Source organism: Falco naumanni, chromosome 8 (genome assembly GCF_017639655.2).
Source record: "Falco naumanni isolate bFalNau1 chromosome 8, bFalNau1.pat, whole genome shotgun sequence".
Classification (NCBI taxonomy): Eukaryota; Metazoa; Chordata; class Aves; order Falconiformes; family Falconidae; genus Falco; species Falco naumanni.
This window is the reverse complement of record NC_054061.1, coordinates 683,552-702,661: the sequence shown is the minus strand read 5'-3', so window position 1 is coordinate 702,661 and position 19,110 is coordinate 683,552. Positions and strand designations below refer to the sequence as shown.

General features: G+C 45.4%; 1 protein-coding gene across 3 annotated transcripts in view; it reads right to left on the bottom strand.

The window, feature by feature from the left end:
- KCTD16 (potassium channel tetramerization domain containing 16) overlaps positions 1–19,110 on the bottom strand; it is a 90,255-nt gene that overhangs the window by 7,253 nt on the left and 63,892 nt on the right. The gene's annotated exons all lie outside the window — the stretch shown is intronic.

The window sequence follows — 19,110 nt, the reverse complement described above, 5'->3', positions numbered from 1 at the left end:
CTACCTCTACCCACCAGCCCCAGGGCAAACCCTGAGCAGATCACAGGGAGGTTTTTCTCCCCTAAGAGAAAATCCTGATGAAGTGCACATAAATTTTGCCTAAGGAAAGACAAAGAAAAAACAGAATGGGGACTTCAGATTTTGTCATTCCCAATCCATTCCTCCATGTTTTACCTGTATATGGGGGTCCTTCGAAGCCAATAAATTCATAGGTGTGAACAGAAGTTACAGGGCCAAGGCCAAGGTTACGAGTTCAAAACAGACAAATAAATGATGAACTTTTGGCTGCCAGAGCCCAGGTGGCAAAGCCTGCTGCCCATTCCCACCCCAGCCACCATCCCTGCAAAACACAACGGGTTCAACAGCTCATGCTGGCACTGGTCTTCCCGGGGTCTGCGCTTAATGAGGGCAAGCCTGGACAGAAAAGAATAAAGTTTGTTCATACAGGAAGGGTCTGTCTGTGTTGGTGTGTGCAGGAGTTAAGGTGGTATCCGAGGTGGCTGAGGGACTGACAGGTCTCACCTGGCAATCCCAGGCTGCTTAAATCTCACCAAACCCTCCTAGCCTCATCATTTTTCTGCCTTTAAAAGGACAGTGTCAAATACGCTGTTAATTCCAACCTACCTCGTTTTTATCCTGTTTGCCATGGTTAAAACCGAAGACCCATGGATTCTGCAATAATCTTCTGTGCACAATTACACCCAACTGCAGAGTCCTACTCCTCATTAGCAACCACACGTAACAAACCAGCGTAGGCAAACATCCTGCCACAGGCTCTGCCCCACAACAGACCAGCGTAAGCAACACGGCATGGGCCAGCAGCTCTCCTGTACAGCAGAGATGGAATTCCAGCCCCACTGCAGGGGCAGGACCCATCACCGTTCCACAGGGGCATCACCGCTGTTCTGGGGCATTTCCCTGCAGCCCCAAAGGCAAGCCGGCTCACAGCAAACACCCCGCAGGGAGAATCACGCTGGTGCCAGGCTCAGAGCCACCCCACCAGTGGGTTTGTTGGCAGACAGGTTATACCAGGCTTGCTCCCTCCGTCTTCTGCCAGCACAACATGTGCTGCCACACGGTGCGGTCCCATCAGAGGGAGCAATGCCACAGGGGATTATGGGTGGTGCTCTGCAGTGAGAGGTGCCAAAAAAATCCCACCGATCCTGGGTACAGGCAGCCTGTGCTGATCTTTTCTGGGATCTTACAGGTAAAATCCTGGCAGTCACAAAGAAATTAAGTGTTATGGGTTTGGGTCTAGTCCCCAGCACGCGGTGAGCCAGCGGTGGGGTTGCAGGAGGCATGCCAGCACAGGCAGTCCTCCAGCAATGGTGAGCCAGGGAGCCAGCAACCCTGTGTGATGTCCCCACCATGGGACACACAGACACGTGGCCCTGCAAATCATACGCTTTCCCAATGGCATGAAACAAAACAAAGCAAAACAAGATGCTCCTCATGTCTAAACAAAACGTTCAGACAATACTGCTGTCACTACTCAGGAAAATGTTCATTATTATTCTAGTCTGTAATCATCACAGCCTTTATACATTCATCCAATTAAATATGACTATTTGTTCTTTGTTAAAGTAAGAAATCAAACAGTATTCAGGTGACCATTGGATACGGAGGTCAATAAACATCTCTCCTGCAACAAAAAGGTTGTATACAGCCTGTTATAAAATTCAGAACTGGGTATCAGAAGGCGCCTGGCTTCCCCAGCCCATGGGGAATAGGGTTTTGGGAAATTCTCTCTTCCATTGTGGACAGCTATAGCACCCCAAATTTATCCAGATATTTCCTCTCTCGGGCTTGGTTGATAGCACAGCCAGCTTTGGCTGTAAAACAGTGCAGGCAGAGCCACCAGCCTCCACCCCCATGGGCAGCACCCTCCCAGCGTCCCCCTGCCCTGCCAGCCCCAGACCCCTGCAGACAACTCACGTCACTTCAGGGGCAGCCTCCCCATATATGAAGGTTTGGTCACGCACAAAACAGAGGCTTTGGGGAAACATGGTCCTTCATTTGCATAACTCATCAGTGATGGGAACTCCTGAATAGTACTTAATTTATTTCCTGATTCATGTAGCACATGGCTGGATTTTTTTGTTTTTCAGCTGGAGACCTGCCCAAATGCAGTAATCTGTGATAAAGGGGAAGAGCTGGCATTGGTAACAACTGTTCCCTGACCAAACCACTGCAATAATCATGGATTTAAATGTCATTTGGAAGCATCCATCTTCCCACTAAAATGTAATTATCATTACCAACTCATGCAGATTGGTAACATTATCCGGATCAAGAAAAGGATAATTCAGCTTTGCAACTTCTGACCAGCAATACGGACCCTGTTCTCACCCATGAGAAGGAACTGGGGGCCCCACAGCCAGTGTTACACCCCAGTGCTTGTGGCATTTCTTACTGGGGTGCAAGGGTTGGAGAAGGGAATGGGGAGGGGGAACAGTCAGGTCAGAGCTGCAGCTTTGGCCCAGTGGTTTTCACAGCTGGGATAGGCAATGTGTGGTGCTGGGATCGCAGTTGTGCTGGCAGCTCCTGCATGGCTGGGGGAGGATGGGGGGGGGGGGGGGGGGGGGGGGTTGAGGCTGCTGGGGAATCCCCTCCTCACACAGGGTCCAAGGTGACCATTTGCTGCCATTGGTCTAGAAACAGGCCCCCATCAAAAAAATGGGGCCAGAAAAGAAAAAGGAAAAAAAAAGAAGTTGCTGCCCATTTCCAACCCCCAAGCCTCGGGAGCAGATCCTGGAGGAATCTGAGGAGGGGGGTTGCAAGCTCATGGTAGCAAAATGTTGAAAAGCTGCGCTGCTGATACTCACTGCCCTGTTCTCCTGTTTCCCCACCTTTTTTGCAACCATGAATACAATGCATATAATTTACAGAAACAGGTGGGAAAACAAAAGTCAGGAAGCCCCTCCTCATCTCTTCCTTCCTTTTCCTTGTCGACTATGAAGGAATCTTTCAGTCTGTCAGCTGCATGGCTAAGTTTAACTCACAGGCTTGCTTCAAGACCTGTTCTGTATCTTGTCTTAAAAAAGTCAACAATGGCTAAATTGAATTTTTTTATAATTCGCTCAACTTTGACAAAGGCATTAAATGCTGAACCTTTGTAAAACCCTGATCACATGAGCTTCTGAAAAACACATCCATGAGCCGTATTGATTTGCAGCTTCTTATTGCAGTTGACATTACAGCTCCCTGAGGGTTTTGCTGTGTTGCAGCCACTGTCTGCTCCCTGGGAGGGACTGCTGGAGCCTCCGCCCTTCCTAAGCACAGAGCCATTTACTCCAGCAAGCAACCACCAGCACTTGAAAGGCAAAAATTAATCAGGTGGAAGGGAACCAGTGAGCGTGTTTCTGTCCATCCCTGTGGGAACACAGAGATGCTGGGAGGGGAGTGCCTCCTTCCTGGCTCTCCTGGCCATCGGGAGAGCAGCTCCTGCTCTCCTTGTCAGTGTTTGCTCTGCTCTGCACTCGCCTGTAATTACTTTTCTCACCTGTAAAGTCAGCCATTTTCCCCATGCTGCCTGTGTACATTTAAGGACGACAGCGAATGCTAATCGAGAAACAGATCTGACCAGCATCGCTGCTGCCATCAGCTCTTTCACAAGGTAGTTTCCCTCCTCTGGACACTAGGCTCCCTCCCCATCATGGCCCTGGAGGATAGCGGGGCTGAGCTCCCAGCGGGCAGTGCTGGGGATGCTCACCTGCTGCTACGCCGGGATGATGCGCTCCGGCTGCCTTCGCTGCTTCCCCACCCCACACTGAACTGAATGAAGTCTGAAAAATGGTGAAAAATGAGTTGAGAGGGAAAAGGTTACTGCTCAGGTACAGACCCATTAGTGCACCGTGCAACCTCCTCCTACAGCCTACCATTGACTCTGAGCAGTTTTCGGTGCCTCCTTAATGGTTTCTAAGCAAGCTCATAGAAACATTCAGCTAAAGCCACATTCCATGGCAGGCGGGACAATCTGTGAAATCCAAATTAAATGGCTGCATTCACTCAGCCAAGGAACAAAATGCCAACATGCACCTCAAGTGCCGAAACAGCCCAAACACCGAACGTCAGACACAAAATATCAGACCACGGCAGTAGCACAGGACATGGCTGCGATCACTCAATGAACCTTTGCAAACCTGAGCTAATGTTTGGCACACATGGGGGTCACAGCCACCTCCTCACAGCTGTAACTTCATAGCTATGAGAAAGAGGAAGGGGTCCAGTCCCCCGTGTCCTGCCGGAGGGGCTGGACCCTGCTCGGGTATGGCTGTGTGGGCAGGGGACCCACCAGATGGCATCAGGCACATCTAGAGTATATACTTCATTACCACAAAACAAGCCTTTTATAAGTTAATTAAGACCTAATAGATGCTGATTTGACTTAATAAATATTCACCAATGATGGCCATATTGTGGGTAAGCCAGGAGGCAGAAACTCATCTATTCATGAGGCAGAACAGCAAAAACCAGGTGAGATCTGGGTGCTGGAAACAGCTGCAGGGTTTGGAGAGGTTCCTTGGGAAGAGACCTCCCACTGGCACCCAGTGTTCAGCGAGCTGGGCTGGGCTGGCTCACTGGGAGCAGAGCTGGTGTCCAGCAGCGGATGCTGTGGGTATGCAGCAGTTGCAGGCAGAGATCTCCAAACACCCCCGGGGAAAGGCAAGAGCCTGGCTGAGCAGCTGCTGCAGCAGCAGGGAGAGCTAAAACCAGCAAGCTCCTTTTTGCAACCTGAACAACTGCTCCACTCTGCAGAAAAAGGGGCAAAGGTAAACAGGTTTATTTTTGATTAATACATTTTTTGACACCTTTAAATGGTGGGGCAGTCTGTACACGGAGTTAAACACACTCCCCAAACCCATCCGGCCAGTCCGGCTTCCAGCCTCCGTAACACTCCTGCCCTTGCTGGCCTCAGCCCAGCATCACACAGCCAGAATCCCTGTGGGTGCGTGGGCAGCGAGCACCAACAGACATGTACTTTTACTTTTAGGTACAAAATGAGCTTAAGTTTTATATGCTGAAAAGACCTTAATATAATTATTACAAGAACAACATATCAGGCTAGCCAGAGCAGTACATTAAGAAAAATCTAAAAAGAGAGGGAAAGCTATAGAGAAAATTGAATTGCCTTTAAGCATTTAATGAAGTAGGGGGAAAAAATAATTTTCATTAGTCTACCTTCAGATACCAGAGGAAGAAAAAAGAAAGGTTCCAGTACCAAGCAATAATATATGAAAAATACATCTGTGCCAACCAGGATCAAACTAATTACCATGCTAAGAAGTTGGCTCTGTTAGTTAAAACAGTACTGTAAAATTATCTGATCTCAAGTCAAGCAAGCTGAGCTCCACTTTGTTGCAGGTGCACAAGAAAAAGTGTGGGCATAGCTGCCTAATTTACTGCTTTGCAGACTCCCTTTGCCTGATTTTCACTCAGTCAGGCACAGGCTGTGGAAACCTCCATTCCCTGCGCGCTTTGACAAACAACTCCAGACATCAGCTCAGTGAAATGGCTTCTGTCACCTCCTCGGGAGCCAGGGGATGCTAGTGTGTTCCAGAGTCAGAACTTGCCAAAACACATTTAAAAGCCTAAATCTAAAGCCAGCTATCAGTCACGTGAATTTGCCAGCTAAGTGAACTTATTGAAGGATATGATCATTCTGCCCATAGAGTTTCAGAGACTACCAGGGTAAGGGAATACAACAAATTCTAACAAGCAAAGGAAGTTGGAGATTCTAGACACATCATACAAGATCCAATTTTATCATTTTAAGTAACTAAATTATTCTCTGTATTACATTAGTTGACATCAAAGCAAGGGAAAACAATCGGTCAGTTGGACTGAAAGATGTGGACCAGACTTGGGAATTACAGATAATTGCATGCACGGCTGCAACACAGCCTGTTAGAAATAAAATCCACAACACTATCATTAGCAAGGAAAAAGCCATTTGGGAATTGAGGAGATGGGTAGCAGGTTTCAGAGCTGCACTACCACTTGCACGGCACGCTCAGTCCTGAGCTGTTCAAGGGTGAAAAGGAGCAAGTGAGCCAGGTCATCGCTGCAAGGTCAGGTCGCTTGGCAAAGAGGGATGCAAAACAGCTCAGGATTTAAAGAACATATTTTCATTGCTGTTTGCCTCAAAGTGATGGTTTTTTCCTAGCAATTTTAAACCAAACATTTCAGTTACCCTATACTAAAGGAAAATAATACACTGTTTGGTGCTCTAAAAAAGATTCACTTTTAAAAGATGATTTGGAGCATGGAAGAGGGGATGGGAGGCAATGGGCTACTACTGATTCAAAACTGTGCCACGTGTCACCTCCGTGTAAACCTCTGTGTATCTGGGCGTAATTAGAAGCTGCTGACAAACTCAAGTTCCATCAGAACATGATTTTGTATTGCATTGTAATGAAATAAGCACAGCAGTGCCCTTCACACCTTCAATGCATGCACATTGCACATTATTTTGCTGGGTAGATGGAGTTTTAAACAGCAAGAACTGTGTGGGGTCAAGGCAACTGCCAGCCAAAGGAGTGCTCAACCCACAAGCCCTCCTGGTGAACTCAACCTGTGTGGGAGCAGGATCGGCCATGGATCTGGGCTTGGGGCTACACCACCTTCTCTAGACTGGGAGCACAGTCTTTGATAGCCATGTGTTGTGGAGCAGCCACACATAAAATGAAATCAATAAAACCCTACTGAAAAAATGCAGATTGCTGCTAATTGAAAGCAATGGCTGCAAACTGAAAAGAAATCAACAGAAAAATAAGAATTGTCACAGCCATTAAAAAAAGTTAAGGCAAATCATTCACCTCCATGCCAGAACACCATTGGTGCTCTTCACGTGTTTTTCCAGCATTTTCTGGATCACTTTTAAAAGACATTTCACCCAACTATTTACTTCATGGAATATAATTTTGGTGGGGGAGTTAGCAACTTTCAGCCCAGAGTCCCCAGGGCTCACAGCAGCTGGGCCAGCCCAGTGGGACATGCCCCCACCAGGGACGGAAAGCCAGCCAGAAGCAGAGGAAGGATGCACAGCCCTGCGAGCTGAACCCATGCTGCCTCCTGCTCCGTACCAGGATTGCTCTAACCTGCTGAACAGCCTGTGGCCACAGCTGCATGCAGCCACTAGCGCACAGGTGGGTACGGTGTCTGATGCAGGAGTACCTCTGAACTAGCACACACAGTCAGCTCTCCTACTAAATCCCGTATCAAAAGCAAACCCAGACATATTCAGAAGGCCAGGAGAGATGTAAACCCTGCGCACTGGGCCTCTGCCTTACATTGCATATCAGAAACCTTTTTATTAGAGGAAACTGCTGCTAGTGTCAATTTATTTTTGGGGGCACCATTTTGCCACGCAATAAGCAGTTTTGCTGGAGCCCCAGGGATAATCTACGTGCCACAGGTAGGAGATTTCATTGAGTTTGGGTCTGAGTCAGGGGAGAACCTTTACTCACCATGGGAAGCCATCAGCTTTTGGTGCACAGGGGACACGTCTCATGGGCTCATGGAGACTTGCACAGTTCCCAGCAGTGCAAATCTGCCTGGTTGCATTGCCATGCAGGGGATGGGTTTCCTCATCCTGGTTTTAGGCGCTGTCAGAGTGACAGACAGAGCTCGTAGCAAAAGAAGAAATATTTCCGTGTGTTTTGCAGTGAGAGGGAAGCACCTGCAGCAGCATCAACCAACACAGGACCCACAGCTGAGCAAGGATGGGTGCTGAGCCCCAGGACTGGCCACCATTGTGGTGGTAAACCGAATATCACACTGATTTAATCACATAATTCATTAATTAACGTCTAAATGCTTTGAGATTCTTAGATAAAAGGGGCTAATTAATTCTGGCCTGTCTTTCTTGCTTTTCTTCCTGATCTCAGCACGTTTCTCTCCCAGTGCCCTAATTATAATTATTATTATTAGAAGCTTCTGAAGAAGCAGCAAAGCCTCTGATGTATAATTGACACAGAAACCACCACCCATCCAGTTTTTCTCTCCTCCTCTCCCTTTCACAACAAATATGCTGCAAGCATGGAACGGGAAAACCCTGCAAAGAGGGACGGCTGGTGTGCAGAAACAGAGAGAGGAGAGAGAAGTTATGATATAAAATAAAACTAGCACAGGATCTTCAAACCAAAATCAACAAAGAGCTTTTATTGTGACATAAAGACCCTAACCCTAGCCATCATCAACTCCGCCTCAGATACGATGGTGTTTGAATTTTGTGATTCAAACATGTTCAAAATGTGCTAAGCCTGGGATAAGTAGCCCACTGGAGAGAGGTCCAGCTTCCTCAGGACAGTGTGTTCGCCCTCCTCCCTGTCCCTCTGCAAACCCTCTGAGCCAGCTGCGATGCCCCAGTGGTGGGGGATTTGCAGAAGCACTTTGAGGTGTCTAAAACTGCCCCAAACCCCGCTGCTGCAGCAGGCTGGGACATCTTTATGTCCTCAACTTCTGGGAAATTCAAGAAGAAAGTTTATGCATTAGTACACTCAGAAAAAGGCTAACAGAAAATCTAATACTATTCAAATTTAAATACTGTCCATAAGCATCGTCCAACCTAGTGCTGTTTTACCACATAGCTGCATCGACTTCTGGGGCTGGCACCAGTCTCAGCCTCCACCTGTCCCAGGTGATCACCCCCAGATTTAAACCCACTAACAAATTATCCAGCTGCTGCACCGGAAAGAAATCATCACCCCTTGCTCTCCAAGCCCACCTGGAAAGTCAAGGGGAGCATAATCAAAGTGTGAAACCTCTGACAGCTCTCAGGAGAAAGGATTGAACATTTCAGGCATTTTTCCACTGATAAATGCTGTTGTCTTGAAATTGAAATATTCTAAAAGATCATGGTGATTTTGATGATATTTGCACTTGGAAAGTGCTCAGCTAGATCACTTCATGCCTCCTTTCATTTTGACATCTATATTATAATAACACTTTTAATATCACACTATGTATAGTTAATTTTCAGTTATAATGCTCCAGACTTATAAAAATGCAATGTTGTGGTATTTCAGAATTAACGTTACAACTTGTTATTCTACAAGAAAGTTCAAGAATTTGATTCTTTTCCCCTCCTGAATTTGGAATTAAAGTTTGTGTTGATATGTGAGAACATGCAATGGGATGGAGACTGATTTCTCATACAGCCCTGACCTTAGAGGCAGAAGAGCTCATTGTTCTCAGAGTTATATTCCTTTTATTAAGTTTCTACAGTTTTCACAGCCCTTTTTCCTGAGCTTGGGTGGAGGGCGGGTGGGTGGTTTGGCTTGGTTTTTTTTCCCAGGGGAAAAGAGATGGTTGAATCTGTCTTACAAAATAATGAATGGCAGGTTTGTTGCTACAGATATGGAGTTAGCAATGAATCATTAAGTCAAAAGGCACAAGTGAGTTTTCTTGCTCAGAAAAAGGTGCCTCCCCAGCAGCACGAGCAGCCATTGCCACGGGGCCAGGCACGGCCAGGTGCAGTCCCGCAGTAGGGAGGCTCTTGCCGGGTAATTTGCCCATTTAGACTGTGCAGCCCCATCAGCTGCCTCCACAGTGAGGGACAGGCATCGCACCAGCCCCAGGAAGGTCTTTCAGAAGACATGGCTGGGAAGGGACAACGTCTCCAGGCAGGGCACAGAGGTTATGTGCTATATGCTTTTTGAGGCAGGCAGAGATATTTTCGGTACCCAGACATTCATTACCTCTACGTGTGTGGGCTGCACCAACCTTTCAGTCTGTGATCATCCTAATTTGAGTCATTTTCTTATCCTACTGTTCTCAATTCAATCTTGTCCATTTATGTTGTCCTTTCACCTTTTATTCTTACTGCTCCTTTTTACAAGGGTATGTAGTGATAGGACAAGGGGGAATGGCTTTAAGCTGAAAGACGGGAGATTTAGACTAGATATTAGGAAAAAATTCTTCCCTGTGAGGGCGGCGAGGCGCTGGCACGGGCTGCCCAGAGCAGCTGTGGGTGCCCCATCCCTGGCAGTGCCCGAGGCCAGGCTGGACGGGGCTGGGGGCAACCTGGGCTGGTGGCAGGTGTCCCTGCCTGTGGCAGGGGTTGGATTGGATGATCTTTAAGGTCCCTTCCAACCCAAACCACTCGATTCTATGATTCTTCTGCTTTAGGATTTTGTTGTTGGTTTGGGGTTTTTATTTGTATTTCACATTCCTCTTCTTCTTGCTTGTCCCCATGACTTTAACCTCTTAACTGTTCTTAGGTTTTGCTGTCTCTTCCACACTTTTTCTCTTCTGCTGGGGCTAACTGCAGCAACTGATCCCCATTTGAGCAGTAATTAACAATACCGCCCAGGTAGCCAGGACCATTGGCAGGTCCCACCCTGAGCCAGGCAGCCTCCTAAGCCACCCCCCAGCCAACTCCCCATCACCTCCATCCCATGTGGGTCCCATCATCCAAGCACTTGAGGGGCCGGGGCCCTCACCTCCACACTCACCTTTGTTTCCAACTTTGTGAAGCAAGTATTGAAGTTTTGAAAAATTTCACACATTATTCATATGGTAAATAAAAAACTGATTGCCTCTAGGTCTGAAGATAAGGTAATGTCAGTAAAGTGAAATTTGATTTAGATCACTCATTCGTGCATGCACAACGCCTAAAACAGTTTTTGCATCCATGCATGAATTAAAGGTGTTGTGATTGATGAGAGACCAAAGTCTAATTGGTGTTTTAATAAATACATTCTGACTTGGTAATCGAGCTAGATTTATCAGCAGAAATTGCCCCTGTCTAAACAAAATTACTAAGGTAAAGCTTAGGAACAATGACAAATGCCATGCAAGTAATTGGCTCTGGGATCAGTGTCGGCAGCAGGACGGACATGCGGTAGATTTATTTGCATTTAGGATCAAGTATCTTCAGTAAAATTTCAGCAAGCAAACAAAACCAGAGAAGGACTTGACAGTAATGTTATTGGTTTGAACTCTCCCATATGTTCAAAGACAGCAGTGAAGGGGGAGGAAGGGAATCATGGAGGCAACAGCGGCTGCCAGGCATGGTTAGTAAGCCAATACAATTTTTTCCCCTTGTGGGTGCTGCTGTGGCCAGGACCTGAGCTGCTCTATGCAGATATCTGGTTCCTTCCTAGTTCATTCTACTAATTCAAATTTTCTGTTTTAGAACTTTTTCCATTAAAATTTTCTGAACTTGATAAACCCGGTGTAAAAACAAGAATTGTTCACCCATGGTCTCTCTGTCTGGGGAGGTCTATGATTTGTGCAAGATAATTTCAGCTAGTCCACAGCTGGCACATAGACTTTTATCAGGAGTCTCCCAGCACTTAGTCATTTTACCGGCACTCCTGTGGTCTTTCCTGAAACACTCAATTCTGGAAATGAACTTCTGCAAGAGTATTACATTTGTTTGAAAATAGAAATAAGTTCCCCAAATGGTGGAGAAAATATGAGACCTGGTGTTAAAATACCAGAAGGCATATTAAATGGGCCAAAATATTTACATATGGATTTTTCTCAACCTAATGTGTGATGAAGTTAAAATTCTGAGTGGAAAGAGAAGCACAAAGTGTGAGCAGCAGTATGGTAAGAAACAGAAAGTGTTTAGAGGAATTGGTCACCATGGTCATTGATGCTGTCAGACCATTTCTGAAAGTTGCAATGTACCCCAAGTTGTACAGACTCCTCCTTGCACTTCATAACAAAAGCCGTTTTATCAGAGGAAAACAACACGGTCACTATCCTTTCGGGCATCACTTTGCTGTGCAATAGACATTTTTGACTCTACCTGGAGCTCCCCATGCTGGCCTGCCTAGAGACACAGCCTGTACCTGGGCTACTCAACACTTGTCTAAACCAGCAAATATATCCTGGGAGAACCCTCCAGCTTGTGGCATCTCCCACCAAGGCAGGCAGACAGTGACGGCAGCCGCCCCTGCTCTGGGAGCAGCCTAGCCTTACCAGTGCATCAGCATCCTTCCCGGGGGATGTGGCTGCTGCAACACTCTGCACCCTCTGATCAGCAAAACATGTGGTGAAGGCTCAGCCCAGACTGACTCCATGCAGTCGTCTTCTTGTCAGGCTCTGGCAAAGCCCGTGCAGGTTTTTAACGGAGGTCGGAGGGTGGCAGGAGACCTTATGGTCACCATGAGTGACCCTTGAGTGAGTTATTTCCATGTTCAGGAAAACTCTGTTCTGTCCCTTACTATGAAGATGCGTGGTGATACCTCAGCAAACGTCTCCATCATTAATTCAGGTAATCTGTCAACTTTTAATTGTTTCTTATTATGGTCTCTTCAAATCAAATACTTTTTTTAAACCTCTTTATCAGCCTAACCATAGCGGTCTTGGTCATAGCTTAACCAAGTTCTTCTCTGGTAGCACTGTGGAAATCATTCAGTCTCTTACAACACAAATTTATCTGCCTATCTACCTTTTAGTTCTCATCCACCAAGTAAAAATCTTTAGCCAGACTGAAGCAAGAGCATAGCTGAGCAATACTCTTGCAATTCTCACCTGTATTTTTCATTGACAGTTTAGCAAGCATTTAGCCTGAAGAAGGAAAGTAAAATGAATGATCTGGTTTGTGGGAAGAGCCAAAGGGGTCTGACTGTTCAGCATTTCCAATATAAGAAGAAGTAATTCAAGAAATAATTCAGTGCTGCTGGCTTCCTTGCTTTGTACCGCCCTTTCCAGATACTGTGATTAGAAATAGTATTTGGCCATCAGGACTGTGGCATTTAAGTATATATTACTCTGGGAAAATTACATTGATATGAAAAACTGATGCATGGGTTTTCTTCTGCCAATAGTGTTTGCTCTTTCTGTCCTTCTGTCAAACATCTCTAGCTCGTTTAAGTTCAGTGTACAGATAATTAATAGCTGCTACTACCAGCATCTTCCTTCTTCAAGTCCAGCTTTTCTCCCTCAAATGTAAGACTTCTTTGTATCTTTTTTTATTTATTATTGCTGTACTAATAACTTATCTTAACTCAAACTTTCCTTTTACTTCCTGTTACTTTAAAATTACCCTCAAGAACCTGAAAGTGAAGTTTGGTTGAATTAAGCCAGCCTGGGTTAAAGAATGAGGGCTTTCCTTGTCTTCTCTGAACAATCCCCTGGAGTTAACCATGGCGCGAGCTGGGACGTGCACTGCCTTTCTGTTAGCAAAAGATGTGAAACCCTCTGGTAGGACATTAAATCAGCCAGTCAGAAACCACTGAAGGAATGCAGGTGGATTGTGGATTGAACCCCCACTGTTGTTTTGCACTGATGAATTCCTGATATTTAAGAAAGACATTCCAATCATCCATTAATTAAAACATGAGGAAAAACAAAATTAGTCTGAATAATCAGAAAATGCATCCCTTCCCAGTGTCCTAACTTTAGAATTACCTGTATGAGCATTACTGCAGACTCCTCAGCAGCTAAAGCAAAGTAATTCAGAATTAGATAATCGTCAACAAAGCCTTAATGCCTAAATGCAAAGCCAGGGCAGCTCCACCCTTAGCACCAAGCCAGGGCAGGAGCCCACCCCAACACATTCTGTCCGTGACTGCACACAGCTCTGATCTAGTATGAAGGATCTTGAGATAAATAAATATATATATATGCACGCACACATGTATATGAAAAACACAGTTTACATTCAAACTTGAGCCCTGATTTGGACACATGTTTTAATTAGCAAAGCCAAAGTGTGTATTGCTCCTGCTTCTTGAAGATACATATTTTAAATTGCTGACAGATGGTTATGGTAATATGGAAGCCACAATTTTTGAATTTTTGAAAATTAGAACTTATGAATTCCAAAATGCTCTGGAGATATGAAGCTATCATGTCGGCCTATGCTGTTCCAATTAATTGCAATCAATTGCTAATTGAGAGCTATTTTAGGACTTGCCATTACTCTGAACATAATGTAGAATAATTTATGCGTTCCCCTTTACCCCCACCACAAATGACATCAGTGCAAAGAAATCTCAGGAAACGGAGTGAAGAAGAGTAACAGGAGCCTGATTCCTGATTTTCTTCTGCCTCTTTGGCAGGTACAACAAAATTAGGAGATGAAGATTTAAAAAGTGTATGAGACAAGTACTGAGACAAGGAATCTGTTACTTGTTAGGGCTCTGCCTCTAAAATTTTCCAAAATGGCAGCTCTGAGTAAATACATTTGCTTGGATTTCCAGACAGTATAAATGTCTCATTTGTTGAAACTAATGTCTTCAGAGAACATTGCACCTCAAATCTGAGCAATAGTGGTGAAAAAGTGTCCAAGGCAGATGGCAAAATGGAGCCCAGTTTGTATATTATACTATGGGAATGAGTTGTCTAAAGGCACATCATAGACTCTGGAGGGGAACTGGAAAATTTGATTTTACAGGCACAAAAAAGGCAAGCTTAAAACAAACCTAAATCAACAGGTTTGCAATGACATCACTTGCATAGGGCCCAGCAGCGCTCACCTCGCTGCAAGGCGGGGAGGAGGATGGGTGCTTTGCAGCAGGGATGCAGGCAGAAGGGACAGCTGCTATAAGCAACAGACATGTTATTAACCAGTTAGAGATCTCCAAATGTAAAGATGAAACAAGGCCTGGGAGCTGAGAGATGCTCTGGTTTAATGATGGCAGCAGGAGAGATGCACCTACAAATACGTGCACAATGCTCCAAACGAGAGGACAAAGGAGTGTGCTCCCAGCAGCCTGGTCCAAAGCCACCACCTTGAAACCTGCACTCAATCTTTGTTCATATTTTAAAAACAAGTGCATACGCTCATGAGGAAAGGAAGCAGTGTTTGGAATTAGTTTACTGGGCGGCACAGAGGTGTGGTTTGTGTCTTTAGCTTGGCTGGCTTTACAACAAAGGCCCCCAGATTCTGGCAGAGTTATTTTGACATAAAAATCAAATGACCTAAATAACTGTACAGTGTTGAGCAATAGGCTTGATGCTTACTGCAAAAGCTGCTTGAGCAGGCAAATCCAACAGGGATATAACTCTTGGAGGCAAGAGGCATTTACGAGTAAGACCAGTGTGCTCAAAGACGGCAAGTCTGTCATTCAACATCTACATCCAGCTTGACAAGCTATTTCATGATGTCAAGTAGAAAAATCCCCAGGCAAAGAGATAACTAATTCTTAAATGAGGAGCTTCTGCTAACAGTGCTAGTTTCAACCAAGCAGTAAGAGTTTTTTAATCAATCTACAGTTCTGCTGTCTTCTCATTGCATTTTATTATGGTTATAGTTGGAGCAAACTCAGCTCTCCTTTTAAAAGACCAGAATTAAACTTTTTTCTCTTGTTCATTTAATCACATACTCTCTTCCATTTAATTTTCCACCTGGTCCTCATATCTAAACATACACTACATACAAAAATATAGTTCCTTGGATCCTGTCAGTGGCTTCTGTGGACAATTATGCTTGTGATCATAACATGGATAAATTCATCCTCTTTCACCACTCGTTGTTCTGTTTGTGCAGACTCCCTGTTGCTGCAGTTTCCTCTCTCATAATTTACTCTTAGTAGCAAGTGATTTGCTATTCTTGGAGTATCCTCCCATTTCCTCTTTGTCTCCAGTGCTGTTCCCAAAAGTCACCCTTTCCATGAACTGGTTACGGAGGCTCCTCGGTCAGGTCTCCCCCTGGACTCTGCAGTCCAGTTTTCTTTGGGGTTATCAACTTCTTGTCTCTTTTCTTTATTAGTCCTTTTCCTTTACAATTCACAGCATGGAGGTTTATGATGCTATAAATTAATAATTCGGCTGTAGTAATAGGCAGTGAGCTGTTACAACTCACAGCTGAAATGATTCAGCTGAAAAAGGGCTTGGGGGGGGGGGGGGTGGTGGTGGTGGAGAGATTCTTTGAATTTAAAGCCAAGGTTACTAAAGGTTAGTTAATACAGCCATGCTGCTCATCCTTGAAGAGCCAGGATGGCCAAACAACTTCCCAGGGAGGAGGGGAGAAGCTGCTGGCTCCTGCCATCTCCGGGGAACCTGTCTCCCAGCCCCAAGAAGGGGAGTCCGGGGCTCCCCCCATCCTAGTACACCTGCTCAGCATGCTGGTAAAACTCAATGCCCGTGTTCTGTGTTGGACACCATCCAAAGGGGGGGGATAGAGGGATGCAGGAAACCAGCTCTTTAGCAGGTCTGCCAGTGGTACCTGTGTGCCTGGAGGGGAGTCCTGCCATTCAGACGTGCTGAAGCTGCCTGTTAAGTCACCTGCACAGGCAACAGGAATGGCTGCAAAAGCAGCATGGAGTTATCAACCTGCAACAAGCTTGTTAGCAGCATTTCTTTTCTGCCTAGTTTAGCCCCATTTGATGGTGTTCCCCCCGAGCCTGGATGGCACTGGCAAAGCTGAGAGGAACAGCTGCTTTCTGGATGGTGAACTGTGACATGATGTATATCGTTATTACAGAGTGAGATGAACCATAGCTTGTGCACCTGGACCAGGCGGCAGTGAGAGGGTAGAAGACCAGCTAAGCAGCCAGAAATGGTTCTCCTACTGAGAGATTCAACTGAAGAAGCTGCTTATTGAAAACAATTATTTTGAAAATCACTTTCTTCTTCCCTGCTTAAACCCATTACTAAGCTCCTAATTACTATGATACAATTTCCTTCTTATCCTGGACTTGTTTTAAACAACCTAAGTCCTTCACTTATCATTTAATGTCGAGCAAAACGGCCACGCATACCCCATGTGGGGACACCAGCTGCACAGCCAGGAGCTGCCTGGTGGCTGCTGCACCTCTGAACCAAACAGGCTGCACACTGGGTGGTTTTCACCAGCTGACACAAAGCACCATTCCCTCATCCTAAGGCTGCATCCCTGAAGGAAGTCACAAATTACTTCCCTAGTTACCAGGAATTAATGTTGCAACAGCAGCACAGTTGCCTGCAATACCCAGCCAGCGGTGTTCGCAATGCATTCCCTGCTCATCTGTCATTCAGCATCACAGTGGTGTTACACTCTGACAACAGGCACTAACAAATAACACACATTCTTTGCTGTAGCGGTGCATTTTCAATAGCATTGGACCAAGCTTCATTTTTCGTAAATGGCTTCTCAAGAGCAACATCATGCAGTGCTGGCACACTAGGCAATAGATCACCTGCATGGGGCAGTGGTCCAGCCTGGGGCCGTGCCACAGGCAGTGGCATGGGTGGGGGTGGTGACTTGTCACCTGCCCCGAGCTTGTCCTGCTGCTCAGCCCTGCACTGCCCAGCACTGCTGGATCCTGCTCCCCACCAGCATCGAGGCAAACACCGTGGCTACAAGGAAAATCAGAAAGCGAGGGGCTGCTAGATAAGGGAGCAGCTCTGGAGGGCTGCTGTTTATTAATTATTTGGAGCATGACCATGGCAGCTGCTGCCAGAACAAAGGAAGGAAGTCTGAATCCACAGGCAGGGGCATGGATGGTACCGGAGCTCTGCATCGGGGCTGCAGCGTTTCTGGGAGTATCAGATATCCCTTTCCATAGGGGCAGATGCTTGTTTCTCATGAGCTATTTAAGACAGTCTCTGAAAGTTTTCTTTTTTTTTTTTTTTCTTCTGTCTGAACCTCATAAAATAGGCTTCTGCTCTATAGAGATAAATTTGGTTTATGTGAGAGAAACATTCCCAGCCACAGTGGACTTTGCCTTAAATCCTGTACCTTGCTATTTAATGTTGCTGTGGCTTAGCTTGGTTTATTTTCTATCTTCTGAGTGGTGAATTGAACTTTAAGAAATGAATGGTTTGGTTTATCAGCTTTAGCATCTAGACCAAAGCACTTTTGCATCAAATAAATGCATGCAGTGGGAGACCCTCCAAATACTTCTTTTTTCCAAACATGTTTTAGCACCCGCTTCAAGACCAATTAAGTTACCCATGCCCAGGCAATCCTAAATACTCTGAGATCACAAGCTCTTTTCTGTGGAGGGCCCCAAGGGAGTGAGGAGGGTGCTGAGCCACAGTAGCAGCCTGGCAGGGACAGCAAACACCACAGCTTGGCTTGTCCTCCCATCACAAGGCAGCTCTATGTAGGTCACACAGACGCTCTCTAGCACAGTGTTAGCATGAATGAAATACCCAGCTATTACTATTTTTGCAATGTATAAAAAATAAATGTAGAAGCCAGCCAAAGCCTTACCTGCCCCATCACTTCTGACTACAAGGAGGGCACTGTGCAGAAGGCGATGTGACCATCAGACTACCAATTGCAGAAAAAGAATCAGTAACATTTGTGAACCTGCTCTGTGGGAGTAAATCCAAATGAAATCTGGAATGACTGACATTTAGAAATAGAAAACAAAACACAGCACCCATGCCTAGGTGATAGAAGGAATGCACTGGAACACACCAAACCAAATAAATCTCTTACTGGAAAGCAAGGGGTAGATGGGCACAAGTGGAGGCTGGCAGGGACATGGCATCCTTTGCTGTCTGCAGCCTTGGGAGCCACCCAACAAACCCGGCAGCAGTGATACCAAACAGCAGCAGCTGCATACATATCCTTTGGAGCAGTTTTTCTACCAGATCCTAAAAAGTTTTTCCCTAAGAAGTCTAGAGGATAATTTGATTTTTTCCAAGGTGGGCATGCTGGGTTGTATATAGGTTTGGGGAAAATAAACTAAACTGGTTTTGGTTTACTAATATAGAGCTCCACTCTGCATTCATAAAAGAAGAAAATACTTCACTTCTTTTTTCCTGCTGAATCTAACAGATTATTAGATACTTTCTTCCACGTTTTTCTAAAGGAAGATGCTATAAGTCTTTAGAGATGTTAAAGGAAGATGCTGAAAGTCTTTAGAGATGTTAGTGTTTCCTATTAAACTTTGGCATCAGAATGCAGCAAATCTCAATGACTGAGTACAGTAACCATGGATGAAAAACACATTCACTGGAAATCTCAGAGCATTACAGATGTATTCAAAATAATAAAATGGAAGGATTTTTCTACATGCTGTAATGTGGAAATGCATCAAACATGGAAAAATTTGACTCACTGTCCTTTGACCTAGAAGAAATGTTGAAAATTTAAGTAAGCTGTCAGCTATCTAAAGACCTGGTCCTAATCCCTCTGGAAATAACATGAGCATTTCTACTGTCTGAAAAAGACTTCAAAAGGGCACATCAGCTGCAGCATCGCAGTGTACATTT